This window comes from Chiroxiphia lanceolata, chromosome 4, assembly GCF_009829145.1.
Source record: "Chiroxiphia lanceolata isolate bChiLan1 chromosome 4, bChiLan1.pri, whole genome shotgun sequence".
NCBI classification, from domain to species: Eukaryota; Metazoa; Chordata; class Aves; order Passeriformes; family Pipridae; genus Chiroxiphia; species Chiroxiphia lanceolata.
In genome coordinates, this window is record NC_045640.1 from 17,170,553 (window position 1) to 17,189,367 (window position 18,815).

An 18,815-nucleotide genomic window follows, 5' to 3' on the forward strand; every position below is an offset into this window, starting at 1 on the left:
CATACTCAGGTGTATCCTAAAGACTCTTATGAAAGAGAGAGACAATCAATTAATATTCTGTCATCAGATGACCGCTCTCTGAATATAAAACATTGCACAGAAGACAAGAGAACTAGATAGGAAACAGAAACTGTTTTCCTTTGTAATGTTTTAAGGTGAAGTTGCAAATTGAATGAGAAGTCGAACTGCATGATTATATTCAGATGCTAAGCAAACAGACTTTAGGTCCCTTTGAATTGCGTTTGAAAACCCCTTAAACTTGTTTCCCAGATCCCAAGCCAAAGACGTATGGTATATGTCTAACAGTGTGATTCTGCTGGCAAGAAAAGTACTAATGATGAAGTTCCTGGACATGGTGAATCAAAGATCACTGGAGATGCTTTCAGCTTACTTTTCTGTGTGCTGAAGATGTGTAACGAAACATACAGAAAAAATAATCCCTCTTTAATCACTGAATTGCAACTATACATATGAAAAGTGCCAAATGCTTTCACCACTGGAGAATGCCTTTGATTTACCTACTAGATGACATAGCTGTAGCAATGTCAACTCCCTACTTTGAACAATAGATGTACTTGGATCTGACCAGCTGGAACATCTCTTTGGGAAAGAATATCTATTTGGCACTTGTACTTCTCAGACACTTGTTACAAATCTAGAAATTATTTGCAGACTATACATGTTCTACTCTGGAACAGATATTTCTTCTGATGCATTAAGATCCTTAAGATCTTAAGCCCTCATTATATAGAATTTTAAAGTTGTGGGTATGTAGCTTCTAACACTTTATAACTAACCACCCTTTAATGCTAAATTCTCGAAACTCTGTTTAATGTTCTTTTTCAAGGAAAAACTTTAGCAAGAACATCCGATCTGTAGGAGATGTACCTAGAGAACATAATATACACAGTGTTTGATATCACTTTGGAGTAAACTATTAGAGAAGACACAGGATCCTTCAAAGAGGACCAAGCAGGACAGAGAGGGATGATGAAGATGAAGGAGGGATAAAGCACTGTTTTCTTGGCACCACCAACCCAATTCGGGGAGGCATGCCTAGGGAAGGGCCTGAGGGTACTCTGCATGATGGACAGTTTTTGGGCCAGGTGTAACCATGATGTAATAGTTAGATATGATGATTAATCAGTATTATAAAATTGTAACAGTTATTCTGTGTGCTTGTGCTAGATGTATTTTATGCACCTTAAGGCCTTAATAAAGACCTGATCTCTCCCTTAGTTTGACAAACTGTCCAGAGAATTTTTCTTAGATTTTAGGCAACACTTCAAAATCTTAAATAATATCAATCTGAAAAAATAAGGGAAATCCATGATTAAGGCTGTCATCTTATACTTGTGTTGTTATATTCTGTAGAAGGATTAGTAGGATTTGAGAAGAATGTGTATATATATGATGTTAAGCGTATCCTGTGAGACATATCATGCAGAAATATTCCTGAAAGCCAAGAATACTCCACAGGAAACTTTGTTGTGCATTTCAAGTAGACTCAAGGCTTTCTGAAGACTCCATGTTTTGACTTATGACAGTGCACGAGTGGGTGGTTTCCGAAGTACTTGAATGTGACAACAATCGAATATTTAGATGTGGGCTTACTCACACATGCATCTGAAATGGAGGGTAGCTTTGATTGTTTAATTTTCTTATGTGTGTGCATAAGAGCAGCTCTTGAGATAGAAAGTGAGCTTAAAACATGATTTTCTGGAGTTGTGGTAGTGGTGCTACCTGAATGAAACAACAATTTTCAGTTGTCATCTGCATTTTCTTGGGGAAAAAATGTCTCTTTTCAAGTCGAGAATTTTCATGTTTTCTTTCTGTTTGAAACAGAATGTTTTTAAAACTGTGCTCTTTAATAAATTAAGATGGTAGTCCATCTACCATTACATTTTGTGCTGGTAAATGTTTCCCACTGCTTTTGTTGTTCAGCCAGAAAGCTGCATTTCTTCATCCATCATGAGGGCAGAGTTGAGGTTAGGTCAAACAGTGCGTGCAAAGTGTTTTTCAGCTCTTGTTTAAGCAAGCTTTAGCTATTTCTGCAGCTGATTTAGAGTTCTTTGATCTGTCTCATTCACTATAAATATAGAGAAGATGTAACCATGATCAAGGCTGCAAACAAAATATATTGACCTTAGTTACCTCTGGGCTAAAATAATGATGGGATGCAGGAAAGGAAAGAAAGCAGGAACAATGAATTAAAGAATCTGATTCTTCACTTACTTATGCCAGCTTGTTCCAGTAGATTTCATGTAATTCAGTAAATTTACCTGTGATTTACAGCTTTATATAATCGCAAAGAAAACTAAAAGATGTGATTAATGTTCTGCATTTCTCATGTACCAAAAGTAAGTTAGATTAAATACATTACAATATACAATGGACCAAGGAAACACTTGGATAAAAGTTTTGCTCATGAAACCTAGACTCTATAGGACAATGTGTGATTTACTGAAAAACACTCCTGCATGAGCACTGAGCCCATTCATTGTCCTCTGCAGTGCTCATTGCCTGTTGTTGTCAGACAGAGAATAGTCAAGCACAGTGGTAAATTTTTAACATGACAATTTTCCTTTCTTCCATTTCTCCATGTAGTTTTTCATTCCTGAAAATAATTTGCTAATGTTACTATGTTTCACCAAAGAGGCAAATTTCCATTCATTGGAAAAGCACTTTTTATAGCTTTGGGGTGTCTGGCAGTAAATATTGGGGAAAAAGGTTGAATAGAAGACCCAGTGAGAGTGGAGAATGAAAAAAAACTGCAACAAGGAAAGTTTCAAAAGATCAGAAACATATTTGAAATTCCTCAGGCTCTATTAGTACAGAAATCAGTGATCTAAAATCTAATGCAGTTTTTACAAGGTACATGAGCTATTCTGATCTTATGGGGAGATGTAAGGGCTCACAATATGCTATCAAGTCCATATACTCCCATCCAGTCACTGGCCTGATTCTTTTGATTTGTTTCCCTCTGTATCTCATTCTAGAAGGGGCACATTCCTCTTCCTTCAATGATAACAGCTTTTTCTAAAATTGTTTTCCCTTCTTGTTCAACACTTTTCTACTAGATTCTATAAAGATTTAAGTGATTTCTATTGAAAATAATTTACATCTCAAAAAAATACAAGATGAAAATAGGAAAATCTAATTTTCAAATTCCAGCTTCTAAAATACAGAAGAGGTATAGGCATTCTCAACACAATAAAAGGCAAATGTGGGTCCCAGGATGCATCTTCTGAAAAAATAAGTCAAAGACTCCTAATAATTCTTATTTATTCACTCTGTTTATGGGGATTAAGCAATAATGTTTTAAGTGATAGGGTTGGATTAATTGGTTTTTTTCCACATATCAGTCTTCGATTTAAAATTAGTCGTGTAGGATGCCTGGTCTAATCAGTCAATATGCATGATTGTGATGCAATACCTATAATCTGATTAATTTATAACACTGTGTTAACTTGTGAAGCACCCCCAAGATGCATTTGAACTATGGTGATAATAACAACTATATCAATAAAATAAAATACAGTAAATGGAAAGTAGAGAGTAAAAGTTTGTGGTGTAGATGTTTTCTGATGATCTTTTTTCTCTCCATGTGCAGGTTCAGAATATATAAGTAACAAAGAATTCTGAATGTTCCACATATGCCTTGAGCAATGATCACAACAGCTTGCTTTGTTAAGTGTGATGTTCAATAGGACAATTTTTACCTCAGCCAGTTAATAGTTCTTTCAGGCTCTGAATAAGTAAAATGTTTAACAGCTGCTTGTACATTTTTAAAGTTCTTGAAGCACACTGTATTCTGCAGAGTTAAGAGTCACAGAAAAAAGAGGAAATGAGAGAAAGTGAAATTTTGACCATGACCATTGTCGAGTGTCCACAGTCCTTGGAGATGTTCTTACCATTGTAAACTTGGAGCCAAAGGGACTTGTGCAGTAGCACTGCCTCAGTCTGGCATTACACAGATGACAGAAACTCTCCCAGTAAAGGTCAAATTCAAGCTTTATCTGTGAGAGAGCTTATCTTTGAAAAAGATGTTTATTATTGAGGAAAGGCTGTCAGGTGATAAAGAAATTATCACCTTTCCCATGTAACTGATTCCAAAGGGTAAATGTCACTGGGACTTTCAAAAAAGAAACACTTCATTTTGAATTTGTTCAACTTTTACATACAGTTCCAATGTCCCTTTTCCTATATGATCAAAGCTGATTGCTCTGATCTCCTCCTGGAATATATGCTCAGGAATTCCTTGCAAAACTGCAAATTTGAGTGGAAATAAAAGAATTATGTTTATTTTCAGAAAGTGCTGATATTGGCTCTGTCTAGACTGTTAAGCAAGTACTTTCTGCACTTAGGCTATGTTCCAAATACAAAGAGGAAAGTTGGGTGCATAGCCAAAGAGAAATCTACAGTGTGCTTCAATACGTTCCCCAGACTGGATCAATCAAAGCTAAGACTTCTGGGCACACTGAACAGCATACTTACCCTGTTGAATGTTTGCAATCAATAAATCCTAAGCCTTGTATTTAGTATTCACTGGGGAGGAACAACTTAAGAACACTAATTTGTTCCTTCGTGGAATGTTGGAGTTGCATGATGAAAAAAGCCACTGGAATGTTTACTTCTGTGATCTATCAGCTTTTTTCAGTTGAAATGCTGATGCTTTTGTTTTCCTTATTGAATTGTTCCAGCTCATATATACTATGCACCTATCAAACCTAGTTTCTTAAGAGAATTGATGTCTACTTTTTATATTCAATATCTCTTATGTTGTCTAGACTGAAGGGAGACTTACATCCTTAAGGAATCTGTAAACTTAGGTATAGGTTCTCTAGCTCTATCTGGGAAAGATTTTGATATGTCATTGTAATTTTAAGGGATATGATGCCAATCTATCTTAATCTCTTTAATAGAATCTACAATTTGCTAATCATGATAAATCATTAAAAAAAGATTTTATGAAATATATAAAATGTTTTACCAGAGGAAATACAACTTTAAGATATAGGTAGATGAAACAATTGTTTTGCCTGAAAATTGGAGGAGGAGAGACATAAATCAAAATATCTAGAATTCTGAACACGGTCTGACTACATACAGTATCTTAAATGATGATTTAGTTTTCTGCGTGGCTACTCTATGAATGTAATTTCTTTCTTGTGTGTCTTTCTTGATTTCTGATCTTACGCTCCAAAAGCAAAAGAATATTCAAAATGTTCATCTTCATAAGCCCTGTTGTTCAACATTATTTACTTTCCATACCTTCACACTTTTCCAGGGCAAATAATTTTGGATAGTAGATAATGCTAACTAGTGATTTCCCTGCAAATGTCTTATTAATTTTACCTGGGCAAATATTAAGTGTAACATTTGTGAATTGATGTAACATTAGTAACAAAATTTATAGATGAAATGTTTTTACCTTGGGCAAAATATAGTCATGGGCAACAATGTAGTTGGTTGGAACTCAGTAGTTAAAAGGAGAAAACAATTTTATTTGAGTATGGCCAGGACACAGGGACTATTGCATTATGTTTGTGAGCAGAGCTATTTGGAAAACTAAATGCCTCTAAATATTCATGGCCTCAGATTAATATTGCATCAAAAAATGACAGACAGTGGCTGTTTCACTTAACCAGAAATACCAGACATTGCCAAGGTTAAAACAAGTTTAGTTCTTTCTTATTCATTTACTAAGTGAAAACTATGTGACTTTGATGCTAATGCAGCGCAATAAAAATGAAATCTGTGACAGTTTCCTGATGCCAGTGGACTACCCTGCAAACACTGTGGAACCATCTACCAGGGTAAAAAAAGAATCAGTTTCTTAACTTTAAGAAAAATATATTGACTTTGTTGAGTCTTTGCAACAATTAAATGATGTATAAAATGCTTATACTGCACAGACAGAATATGTACAATGCATCTGCCTGTTATATGCAGTAATATTGTTCTCAGAACTGGCTAGAAACCTATCAAGCACAGAAATGAAGGGACGGACAATATGTATGAAGAAATGGATTAGAAATAGCATACAATTCCTTTACTTCTTTTTTTTTTCTACTCTTCAGACTCCCCAGATGCCCAACAAGACTATGTAATAAGTTTTAAGGGTAATTAAAAGGACTTTGAAAAATCTTGGTAAAGTAAACAAGGATACCACTGTGTCTAAAATTTGCTGAAATCCTTGTTAATGTACTCACTATTGTCAAATTAAAATATTTGTCTACATTTTGCATAGGACTAGGAGAAATCAGACAGGAGGGCAGGAGGAAATAGCTGGGGGGTTTCAAGAAAGTTGAATTCCAGGTTGAGAACCCCATTGGATGCTTTGAAGCAACAAGCTTATGGAATGAGGCAGAAATAGGTAAGAGTTACCTGCTAGGTGTATATGTGGCCCCACACAGAGATGGACTTGGAAAGCAGAAGTAATCATCTGGAAAGATGATTAACAAACAAGGAGTCTGACAGCAAAAGGAAAAAAAAAGCATAGCAAATCAAGATGAGGGCTCTGATCCGGCAATATTATGTACATGCTTAACTATACGCTTGGGACTTGTTGGATTTATAGGAAGTACTCACATAAATAAGGTGAACCGTCTGTAGAGTTGAGGCAAAGGGCCAAAGCATCTGTCCTCAATCTTATAATACAGTGATGCAAAATAAATTACCTGAAAAATAATGGAACCTTTAATTCCAGTACTCTGAGCCTTTAATTCCTCAGTGTATTATATGTGGATTCATTACAGTATATGCACTGAGTCTATTTAAACAGCTAATACAGCATGCAAAATAAACTTTTCTGATGTAGGAAATACATTCTCTTCTAAGTGAAAACTGAACTCATTTTACTTCATAATCTGGTTTATGTCTTCCACATGACCCAAGTGATTAAGGCCAAGTGGAATATATTTTTTGGTAATACTTGCTGTAATAGTCATGGGTTTAGCTTGTATAAACCTGAATGTCATTACTAATGAGGAAAAAGAATTTTGTTTTTAAACAGAAATTGTCCTTTTAAGTTAAGGTTGAAGAAACTGTATAATAATTCTTGCATAATGATAGTAACTAATCTTGATTTCTCTTGTTGGTCAGTAGTGTTTCATGCATAAATCACTGGGGATCATATCTATGGCTGACAAAGATGATGTAGTTTATTATAGCTTATTAGCCTAGAGATAATATATATGTATAGGGTGCAAATCTACCTGAAAGTCAAACCTGGAACAAAATTTGAAGGAGATTATCAGTGAGAAATCCATTGATTAGCTTTTGATTAGTTATTTAGGGAGGATTCAAAACACTTTTCCTGGAAAAAAGCAAAAGTTGAATGCTAGACAGATATCTCAGGTACTTCATGCATGCTGTAACTGACTTTCTCAATGAAACTGAACTATTAGAAGAAAGAACAATGGTGAGAAAAATGACATTTCTTTTCCTGAAATAGCAGCTATAAAAGGGGCTTGAGCTGTTTGGTTATCCTAAAGTGGGCTAAACTTCAAAGTTTATAAGGAAGGAGTTCGAAAAATCAGCAGATAATTCCAGTGTACGTGCCATTCGGTTGTTGTTGGATACAATCGAAAATTCTGGTCCAGAGAGGAAGTAGGGCATAATACGCTAAGCTTAATAGCATTTGTTTACATTAAATCATCTGTTTTCTACAGATTTTGACAGTGTTGCTGAGACTGTAATCTTCAATGTCCAGATTTGAACCCCTTCAATAGCATCAGAGATACAAGTGAGTGCATTTCAGTTGTCTTTACTTTTTGCAATTCCTGAACATCTGAGGCTTCCATTTTCTGCTGGCTTCTTTTTTTTTATTGCTTTTTTTAGTGTGTATTAGGCTAGAGTTATTGCTGGTTTACTCTCTCACCTCATTGCTCACCTCAGGCCTTTACAATCCTTAGAGTCCTTTAAAATTTTATTTCCATTTTCGTCAGGTGCTGGCTCCTCTCCATACTCCGGCATTTTAGTTATTCAGGGATGCACACTGTAAGTCAGCTTACACAGTTTGCTGTCGCAGCCTAATATTCAGTGTTTGCAAGGAGTTTAACTGTTTATATTCATTTTTAGCAAATACTGATGGCTAATATCTGTTCTTCTGTTAAATGGTGAGAAAATTGATGCTTTACCTTTCCCTTTCTAATTTTTATCCTGAATCTCAAAGGCTCTGCTTCATGTTCTGGGTTAATAGCCCTTCAAAATTTTAATTTAGAAATCATCTGGGCATTTGGATAGAAACCTGATATAATTCATTCTGAGCTGGCATGTCCCATGCAGTGGAATACCTGCCCTAGAAACATCCTGCAACACAATCTACCTGGGCCCACAACTGAGAAGGTGATATTGGTCAGTACAGAGGAAGGAGTGGGAGTCTTATACATGGAGACTCCCATGAAGATATTTTTGAGATCTTGAGGCACATGAGGTAAAATTTAAGCTTTGTGAAGACAGTGGGAAAAAAGGTCTGTGGTGTAGGCTAGATTTGACCTGTGTTGTGGAAAAACCCTTACTGATAGCTAAGCATCACACAGCCACTCACTCTCCCCCAGTGGAATGGGAAAGAGAATATGGTTAAAAGCGAGAAAACCGATTGATTCATAAAAGGACAGTTTAATATATAAAGCAAAACCTGCGCCCACAAACAGCTGAAACAAGCTATTCACTCACCACTTCCCATGGGCAGACAGGTGTTCAGCCACCCCCAGGAAAGAAAGGCTCCATCACATGTTAACAGTGACTTGGGAAGACAAATGCCCTCACTCCAAATGTGTCCCCCCTCTTTTTTTCCCCCCAGCTTTATAGGCTGAGTGTGACACCATATGGTATGGAATATCCTTCGGATCAATGGGGTCAGCTGTCCTGGCTTTGTCCCTTCCCAGATTCTTGTACATCCTCAGTCTCATTGCTGCTGGTGGGGTGGTGTGAGAATTAGAAAAGGTCTTGATGCTGTTGGGAGCACTGCTCAGGAACAACTAAAACATCTCTCTGTTCTCAAATCCAAAACATAGCTCGACACCAGTTACTGCTAAGAAAATTTACTCTGTCCCAGTCAAGGCCTGTACAACCTGATATTAGAAGACTTAATATGAATTTTAAATTATTAGAGGGAGAACATGTCCAATAGCCTCATGACCACTTACCTTACATACCTAAATCTTGTAAGATAGGAAATGCTGTTTTCCTTATTTAACATACTAAGAACGGAAATGCTGATTAAAGTTCACTCTGACACGAGGTTCATAGCTGGCTTTGGGCAAGTCACCTATGTTACATTCTGCAAGGTACCATTCAAAGGTGCCTTTGATAGCTTAGGGATCAGAGTGCTAATTTCACTGAGGAATTCTGCCCAAGCTCATTTGATTTGAACTGGTTCCTTCTGAGATAGTTTTTGATATGTAAACAAATCCATGACTTTTGACCAGGGTCATTCACCAATTCCCTGGCAATAAAAACTTAATTCTAGGTCCTGCCATGGTCCATGGGGGAGGGGTGAAGGATCACGGCACTGCACAACGAGGTTCAAGCAATGTTTGAGGTGCAATGGCTCCTTTATTGAAAGTGTGTGGGGGTTTTATAAGCTCTGGCATGGAATGCACCAGAAAATGGGGTGGAGCATGAGACAGACAACCAGGAAAACGAATAGGGGTAGGGACTCGGGCGAAGAGGGAGGAACTGGGGAGGAGCTGGGGAGGAACCGGGAAAGGAAAGGACAAATGGTAGCTCTCTCCACGCTGCAACTTCTTCAGCCAATCAGAGGGAGAAGCAAGGGAAGCAGGCACCTCGAGGCATACCTGGGCAAGCCTGGGTATTACAACTGTAGGGGAATCATACAACGTGCATATTTGTAAATACATAAGAACTGTAAAGTCCATATAATAAAGTCCTTTCAATTGCTGTATGTCTTTTTCCACGCCTGGAACCGTTCCCATTCTGATTCCTGCTCCTCCACAAGGTCCTGTCATTCTTCTCACTTATTACTGAAAAAAGTAACACTGAGTTTCTTATTTGAATAGTTCATAAATTACAGAATCACAGAATCACAGAATACACTGAGTTGGAAGACACTCACAAGGATCATCAAGTCCAACCCTTAGTCCTGCACAGGACCATCCCCAAGAGTCACACCATGTGCCTAAGGATATCATTCAGATGCTTCTTGAACTCTGTCAGGCTTGGTGCTGTGACCACTTCCCTGGGGAGCCTGTTCCAGTGCCCAACCACCCTCTGGGTGAAGAACCTCTTTCTAATATCCAATCTAATTAAGTGCAAAGTGGTTTTTTTTCCTCTCTAGCTAAGGCTAAGGGGAAAAGAGCATATTGTCTCAGTATTAGATGTGAGGCTTTGAATTTCACACAATGAAAATTTACCTATGTGCGGTATTCTTTTATCAGATTCTGGAAGCTGTGATTGACCCTTAAAATTTACATCTGAATTCCTGTAAACTTCACTACTTCTGTCAAGCAGTTTAAAAACATTGTTGATACAGAGGCTTATTAATTACTAGTATAGTCTTTGTAATTGCCTAGTCTAGAAATTGATGAACAAAGTCATTCCAGAAAGCAATCAATTTGAAATCTAATTTGTTGGTGAAATGAACCATATAAACAAAATGCCACTTGCAGTTTGACTAAAATGAGATGTGCTTAACGAGCCCATCATCATCTGTAATATTCATCATGATGGGTCACAGTTACAACAAATGTCATAAATCTCAACCAATGCACATAAAACTGAAATATAAAATTGTATTCTGAAAAGAATAAAACATAAAACAGATGGCTGCCCCATGGTAACATCCTTAAATTTCACATGTTCTATTCATTGACTTTTGGGCAGATGAACTGAAACCAAGTAGGGAAGGGGGGATAAAGCAGGTGTCCTTTTCACAGTGCATTTTACCTTATTATCCATACTGGAAGTTGAGACTGACTAAGGAGGCAGAAGGTCTAGATTTGAGCGACCAAACATAAGCCCTTTTAGAATAAAGTGATTAACAATTTTTCCATCTTTATTTTGAATAGCTTTAGAGCCAATTACTCAAGGCAAAAAGTAGATTATTGCAGGCAACATGGTGGAAGCTCGAGGACTTGCCAGAATGTTTTTTTTTTTTAATTTTTTTTTTAATTAGTAGTGCTGAATAAGAGTGATAAGTAAAGTTGTAAGTAAAAAATATGAGATGGTTGGATACTAAAAAGACTCTCAAGGGGCTAAGGAACTGACCTGCCTTAGATAATATGAAATCTAGTTTCTATTTCTTCCATGCTTAGCTAACCAGACAGTATGTCTCCTCCCTTCTGACTTATGACCCTATTTTTCTTTGGAAGGTCTAAACCAAGAAATCTGCAGTTACAGCTTTAACATTTAATATTGGATGATTGGATATTTCCCAGAAATTCCCTTTTAGACAATTATTTATTAAAAGGTATCTGAAAGTCCAGGAAGAAAGGGGATTTACTTAAATAAAAATATGGTTTCTTGTAAGTAGTGGGGGATCAGAGTCCTGTATACAAAGAAAATTTTAAACTTTTCATGGAGCTCCAGAAGAGTAAAAAAAGTATTCAAAAAAATGGAAGGAAAGAGAGGAGATAAGATGTGTTTGCTACATATTTATTGTCTTCTATGACAGATATTTATATGTGAATGGTTATGTATCTATGGATGTGTGCTTATACAGATGTATATGTGTGTTCTATATGTGACATATCAGTATACATGTAGAAATATCATATATACTTACATACATATTCATGTGCTGAAAGAGAAGGAGGTACGAGAACTCTGCTGAAGCCCTTTGCTCTGTGGAAAGATGTTCTTTTGGTATATCAACTATAAATAAAACATATGCAATGTTGTTGATACTTTTTTCCTTTTTTTCTTATTAAAGGATTGGGAAGCAAAGGGAAACATCTTAGGTAGGGGACTGGATTGTGATCTTACAGCAATATAAATTCATTGGTTTCGGTTCAGTTATTCCAGATGAAAACAGCACAACAGAATCAATCCCCTAATCACTGAAGCGTTACCTGATGGCTTTTAAAATATGAAGAGTCTATTGATTTCTGCTGTCAGAGGACAGTATCTTAAAGCAGTGTGTTTATGTAAGTGAGAGAGAGAGAACAGCAAATTAAAATCAGTACTGCAAAAATATCTTTCCTTTTGCTCAGACAGATGTTTTTCAAGGAGAAAATGAATATCAAAATATGGGAGAAAAGTTTTTTTTGGCTGGAATTATTCTTTTCTCCTGCCTGTACTGCCAAACCCCCATTTTTCAGGAACATATTGATGAGTATGTGGATTAACACAGCAAAGAAAGAACAGCTATCAGATTAGCTCTGGCAGAAAGCTACATGAGCAATGCCACCCTGCTTCTGGTACCTGAGCTAGTCAGGGGCCCCAGAGGTGTCTTATTCCACTTGGGGCCCCATGGAGAGAAGGCTTGAGTCTGTGCACTTAGGAGATGGATTTGATACTGAGCCTGGTGAGCTTCCCAAGCCCGGGTAGTGGAGACCAATTAGAGCCTTTTCAACAGAGATAGTCCTTGTGTGGGGAGTGCAGCAGGGCATCTGTAGGTGACCCATTATAAACAAACCCCTGCTGTGTTCTGCCAGAAGAAAGCACTAGTTTTCTAACATGCAAGGTGTACTGCCAGCCTTACATAGCCAGATTTGTTTGACGGAAGTGGTGTGATTAGCTTTTTAATTTGAAAGAGAGTTCTTGGGGATATAGTTTTGTAAATTGTTGAATCAATTAACTTTTCATAGGAAAACTGAGCTCTGCAAATTTAATGAAATCAATGAACAGCTATAACGATTTTTTTCAAATTTTTTTTTTCTTAGCAGAAAAAAAGAAATTTCTAGAAATCATTGTGGTTACTTAATATTTCAATAAGGTCTCTGCTGACATGTAACAGTGTTTGAAATCGACCTGTTTGTCTCTAGGCTACTTTATCATCTCGTGAAGTACTGGGAAAGGTATTTATTTACTTCCCTTAGGGTTTTGTCCTCATATCCTTTGAAATGGTCTCAGAGGCTAGGGAGAAATTTGTCTTCAAATGAAAAAAATGATAAGAATGTAACACTCTGCCCAGTAGGGTTGGAGCCAAAGAAGATCCTGCTTGAAAAACTTAGTTAACATTATCTTATATAGGAAAGTTTAAAAGTGAATTAACAAAAATAGTCTGTCTTTAAAGCCGTTTTCCTTCACTATCACATTCCTAAAATCTGTGTTTTCTGCAGGTACAACTTGCTTCTCAGATGCCAGTCCTCAAGGAATCTGGCAGGCAGCTGAAGGCTCAGCTGAAGCCCAACCATAAATAAGTAGAGCTTTAAATGTTTTCAGCAGCATTGTCTCTTATGTTTGTGTTTATTGCACACTATAAGCAGTGCTGCTTGGCTAAGACTGCAAATGAAAACAATGAGAACTCAAGATTTCTGTATTTTATAGTTTGTTTGGGTTTTTTTCTGATATTTCTGTGTTTTCTGCTGAAACTGATAAGGTTTTACAATGAGAGGAAATCAATAGAACAGTGAAGCAGACTTGTTCATTTTGTATTCCTCAAATGATTCTACTAAGTGAAGACTAAATAAAGGAATTTCCTGTCTTAAAAGCAGGAACTTAATTAGGCTCATTTCTGTACCTAGCCTTCTTGAGTAAGTTCTCTAATTTTTGAGGAATAATTATGCTGAAATGGTTTCTTGCATGGGATAATTCATAATTATAACAACTATAGAAATAAACAGTTTTGTTTAATTTATACTAAGAGCAAGGGCATCAGTGGCAGATAGACAGATATCAGAAATATACCATCACTCTGGCAGAGACAATTAAAGCTTTTCCCAAAGTACACGAGAGCAATTTATGTGCATTAGTCCGTCCTTTCCTAATTTAGGGTTTATGATCCTTGTAATATCAAGATATATGAATCTCAAGGATTATGCATGTCCTTGGATCAAATTTCTCAATAGTCAATGAAGTGTAACAATTAATTATAATAAATAATGCAAGTAGAACTCATGACAAAAGGCTGAGTCAGTAACCGAATAAAATGGGCAAGGCTTCTACTAAGTTTGTTTAATATGCAGCAATATAAGAACAAGGAATTTACTATAAAGAATTATAGGTCCATCTGACATGAGAATGAAGAAAAGAAACTTTTATTTTCACAATATCCTTCCTTAAATGTTGAAACTCTATGCTGGTTTTGGCTGGGGTAGAGTTAATTTTCTTCATAGTAGCTACTATAGGGAAATGTTTTGGAATTGCACTGAAAACAGTGTTGATAATACAGAGATGTTTTTGTTACTGCTGAGCAGCACTTACACCGAGCCGAGGCCTTTCCTGCTTTTTGTACGGCCCCACCAGCAAGGAGACTGGGGGTGTACAAGAATTTGGGAGGGGATGCAGCTGACCCCAACTGACCCAAGGGATATCCCATACCATATGACATCATGCTCAGCATATAAAACTGGGGGGAAAAGGAAGGGAAGACACATTCAGAGTGATGGCACTTGCCTTCCAAGTCACTGTTACACATGATGGAGCCCTGCTTTTCTGGGGATGGCTGAACAGCTGCCCACCTATAGGGAAATGGTGAATGAATTCCTTGCTTTGCATTGTGTGTGCACATGGCTTTTGCTTTATCTGTTAAACTGTTTTTATCTCAAATCATGAGTTTTCTCACTTTTGACCTTCTAATTCTCTTCCCCATTCCAGGAGGGGAAGAGTGCAAGCAGCTTTGTGGGGTTTGGTTGCCAGCTGAGCTTAAACCATGACACAAGGTCATATAGCACGCCTGAGATAATTTTGTCCTTTGACTAGGTTCACCTATAGCATGTCATACATCAAATGACGTCATAGCCCTTGCTTTGCCTCTTGGTAGTACTGGTTCTAAAGTGAACTTTAGCATCTGCTTGCAGTGTGTAATCTAGGTAAGCCCTGGGTTTCAGTCGCCTTAATCATTTAGCTTACATTCAAGGGACGATGATAGGGCTTCTCATACTAGAGTATGTGTCTTCGTGATAGAACTCTGTATATCATCCATAATGGCAAAAAATCCAAACTTTCTCTTGTAATTTCTGTTCTTTGCCCATCAATTCTTGTGTTTATATGCAATACTTATGAAGTCCGTCAAGGGAAGTGCTTGACCCCTCTGCACATGCTAAAAAGGCCTGCAGAACTGCAACATCACAATGTCAGTAATGGTATGAACATGAAAGATAGCTTATTCCACTTTCAATACACTTTAATTAAAACAATACCTAAAAATACCTGTCCAGAGGTCCAGTCATTCTTGTTTATTACAAAATACATTAACCAGCAACAACAGACACTACACCTGATATATCAGTGGTGAGGGCAGAGTCTCCAAATTAAGTCTTTATTGAAATAATGAAACACAGTTGGTACCTAAGTGAAATAATATTTGTTGTTATCTTTAGTTTTCTGGTTGATCCCAAAATTATCTTTAGATAATCTCCTTCCGTATGGTAATTGCAAGTTTCAAGTAAGCAAAAATCTGGATAGGAAGTGAGCTCAAATTTTCTAGAGATCAAAGGAAGTTTTTCTAGCTTATTAATCTTTCCTACTCATTTAGCCTTATGCACCTTACTGTAGCTAGAACAGAGACACTCATTGCAATCAGCAACTCGAATTTTTGAGATGCTAAGTGTGCTTTAAAATGCTTGTTGATTCACGGCAGTCATAGATGCCTTTTTAGTTTTATTTATTTTCTAGTAGTTTTAAGCAGCCCCAACAAAGACTAAAATCCTCTTATGTCTTCCTTTTCACTGAGGGAGTCATGAACCACATCTCACCAAGGATAAGACATTTAGAGACAAAATCAACTAGTACTGTAACACAAAGTATTATGCCACTTTCTGTCTCCAAGTGCTGTGCTCCGAAGAGTTCCCAGTGGAAACCTTTGCATTAAGACTAAATCTCATGGAAGCCCTTGTGCTCTGGCAGTGTTAGACAGATTCAGATGCCTTCTGTGTAGTGGAGAAGGTTTATTAGCCTGTGATGTCCTGGAAAAAAGGTTTGTTATGGAGACATGACTTCTCTCAGGCAGAAGTGCTGTGTGGCAGGTGGAGTTTGCACCTGGCATTTGTGGATTCTAATTCTGTTTTATCTGTGGGCATGAAAACAGGCTAAATCACGGTTATTTCTCTTCTCTGTGTCACTTGTTTAATGGATATTATGCTACTCCCTGCTTTGATGCTGTATGTATTCACAGCAGTGAATGTTTGTATGGAATTTTGTTCTCTAAGTACATGAAATCTTCTGTATTATTTCACTGAAGAGCATCAAAGATGTGTTCCTAATCCATACAGATAGACACCGTATTTAATGCTTTTAAAGCTGGCAGTATCATGTGTATGCATAAATGCTTTAAGTATGAAGAAAATAAAACTCGGGAGTTCTGTCTAAAGATATATATTGGCCTTCTGGGACTAATATTCCAGGCTTCATCTACAAAACAGCAGTCTGTTGATCTTGAATCCTTCTTGAAATCTGATTTTTCCCTTGCAGAGCCACTGTTCTGTTTTATTTATAGACTCCAGGGAAGGCCACAAAAATATAACTGAAAAAAAGAAAAGAAAAACCTTTCTACTTGCAAGTCACATTTGGTTAACTTTCCCCCTTTCCTCCTATTCAGATGCAAATCAGTGCCAGTATTTGTTCACTGAAAATATAAGCAACAAATCACTGTGCTTTGAAATATTGATTTCAAAGTAAATTTTCTGGGTGTCTTCTGGAAACACACACATATAGATATGAGACCTCGTAAACTGAAAATAGAAGACTGAATTTTCGGACTGTAGATAAAAGAGTATCCAAAAATGACCTGAGCTTAAAGTTGTTCATCTCTATAACTTTGGTATAAACAAACAAAAAATGTGTGAGCTTTTATGCTTACAAGATACATGTCTAAGGAAATCTAGCTGTGTTGTATTCAGTTTACAGTCAGTCTATTCTTTACCTGTTGCCTAAGTGTATTATGGATTCACGAAATATTTGGGAGTTAGATAAATTAATTCCTTTGATGTTCTTTCATCATTCAGCTGGTAAGTAGCATATTGTATTCCTTGAAATATTTTGTACTTTGAGATCTGTTTTGAAAGGGTTTAAAAAGATCATTCAGCATTCTAAAGTATTCACATTTTCCACACTTTGTATTTACATCTTGTGTATGCAAAAACATATTGGATCTATATCTACACTCATTTATATACATATATATATATGTATATAAATATAAATATAAATGTATATGTAAATTATTTGCTCAAGCCCCAAAATTGACTCAGTAGCAAAGCCCGGAAAAGAACTGATATCTCCTAATTTTAATGGCACTTCTCTCTTCAGTGAACTACACATAATAACCTCTGACTTAGCTTCAATATTTGTTATTAAGCAGACAACATTGAACAAGATTACTCAGTCTAAATTAGATCTGATTTCCTAACATGTCCTGTCATTAGATACTGTTGCATAAATAGCCAGTTGCACTTTTACCCACAAAGATGATTCAAAGTGTACAGATCTTAAATGCTCATGAATGTTTCATAATGGAGACAAAAGACATCTTCTGTTAAAAAATTTATTGTAGTAAAGAGGTGATTTTTTAAAAACTGCTTCTCTTAATCATTCCTACTCCAGAATATGTTTCTGCCTTGATTTAATATAAGGCAAATTACAGATTCAATGTTTTAGCTCACAGATTCTGCTAGCTCTCTATTTGCTTTCAAAACATGTTCCAAGGTTCCTGAAGTGTTTTGGCTGATGTACCTTTACTGTTATTTTTAAATCTTCACCCCACTGCAACATCTAAAGCATGTAAGTGAATACATTTACTCTAATAGGCACATTTAGCAGATAATAAGCTTGACATGATGTCCTTGAGTAGAAGATGTTCAGAGTTGGCTATTTAACAACATGACCTCATGAGACACAATTTAAAAGCAACATTTTTACCCTGGTTGAGCATACATTCGTAATTTAGGTTGTTTTTACTACAAATGCAAATGCTATTCTTTAATAATCTGACATGGTAAAATTATCTAGTCTGAATTGCTGTGCATATGTATTAGAGCTAACCCTTAGGTTAGGTTGCTTGTAGCTGCTAATAGTCTTTATGGAAACAGTTTTATAAATATTAGTTTTAGAAAATTGATTTTATCATAGAATCACAGAATGTTTGGGGTTGGAAGGGACCTTAAAAATCATCTAGTTCCAAAACCTCTGCGAAGGTTAGGGACACCTTCCACTAGATCATGTTACTCAAACTCATCCAACTTGACCTTGAACACTGTCAGGAATGGAGCATCTACAGCTTCTCTAGATAATCTGTTCCAGTGTCTCACCACCCTCAGAATAAAGAATTTCTTCCTGATATTGAATCTAAATCTACCTTTTCGTCACTTCAAAGGCATTACCCCTTTTCCTTCAGTGTGTTCTTCAGCTTCAGTTTAAAGCCCTCTTTGCCAGCTTGGCCTATGACTGCCAGTGCTCTTTCCTTTCTCTGAGAGATGGATCCCATTAGCCTCCAGGAAAACACGTTTCTCAAAGTGAGTCCAATGGTCTAAGTAACCTAACCCAGAAAGTAAGTAAAAATTTTCCACAGTTAGTATTTTCTGACTACATTGCACCATCGATTGCTTTTCACTTATGCATAAACAGGCAAATTTTTTCTTTTCCCAGTTTATTCTTTATTGTGAGTTCAGTTTACGCGTAGAAATTTCTACCACTTCACTCATTGCCAGTCTGGGGCTTTCATTGAATAATTTGTCTATCTGCATGTC

The 18,815-nt window shown here is 36.7% G+C and overlaps 1 long non-coding RNA gene across 1 annotated transcript; it reads right to left on the reverse strand.

The window, feature by feature from the left end:
* Positions 1 to 923: 923 nt before the first annotated feature.
* LOC116785885 lies at positions 924 to 15,831 on the reverse strand. Its single transcript, XR_004356760.1, has 3 exons — positions 15,821 to 15,831; positions 13,652 to 13,656; positions 924 to 1,283 (listed from the first exon to the last, which is right to left on the reverse strand). It is a non-coding gene; the product is annotated as an uncharacterized LOC116785885 (long non-coding RNA).
* Between the last annotated feature and the right edge of the window lie 2,984 nt (positions 15,832 to 18,815).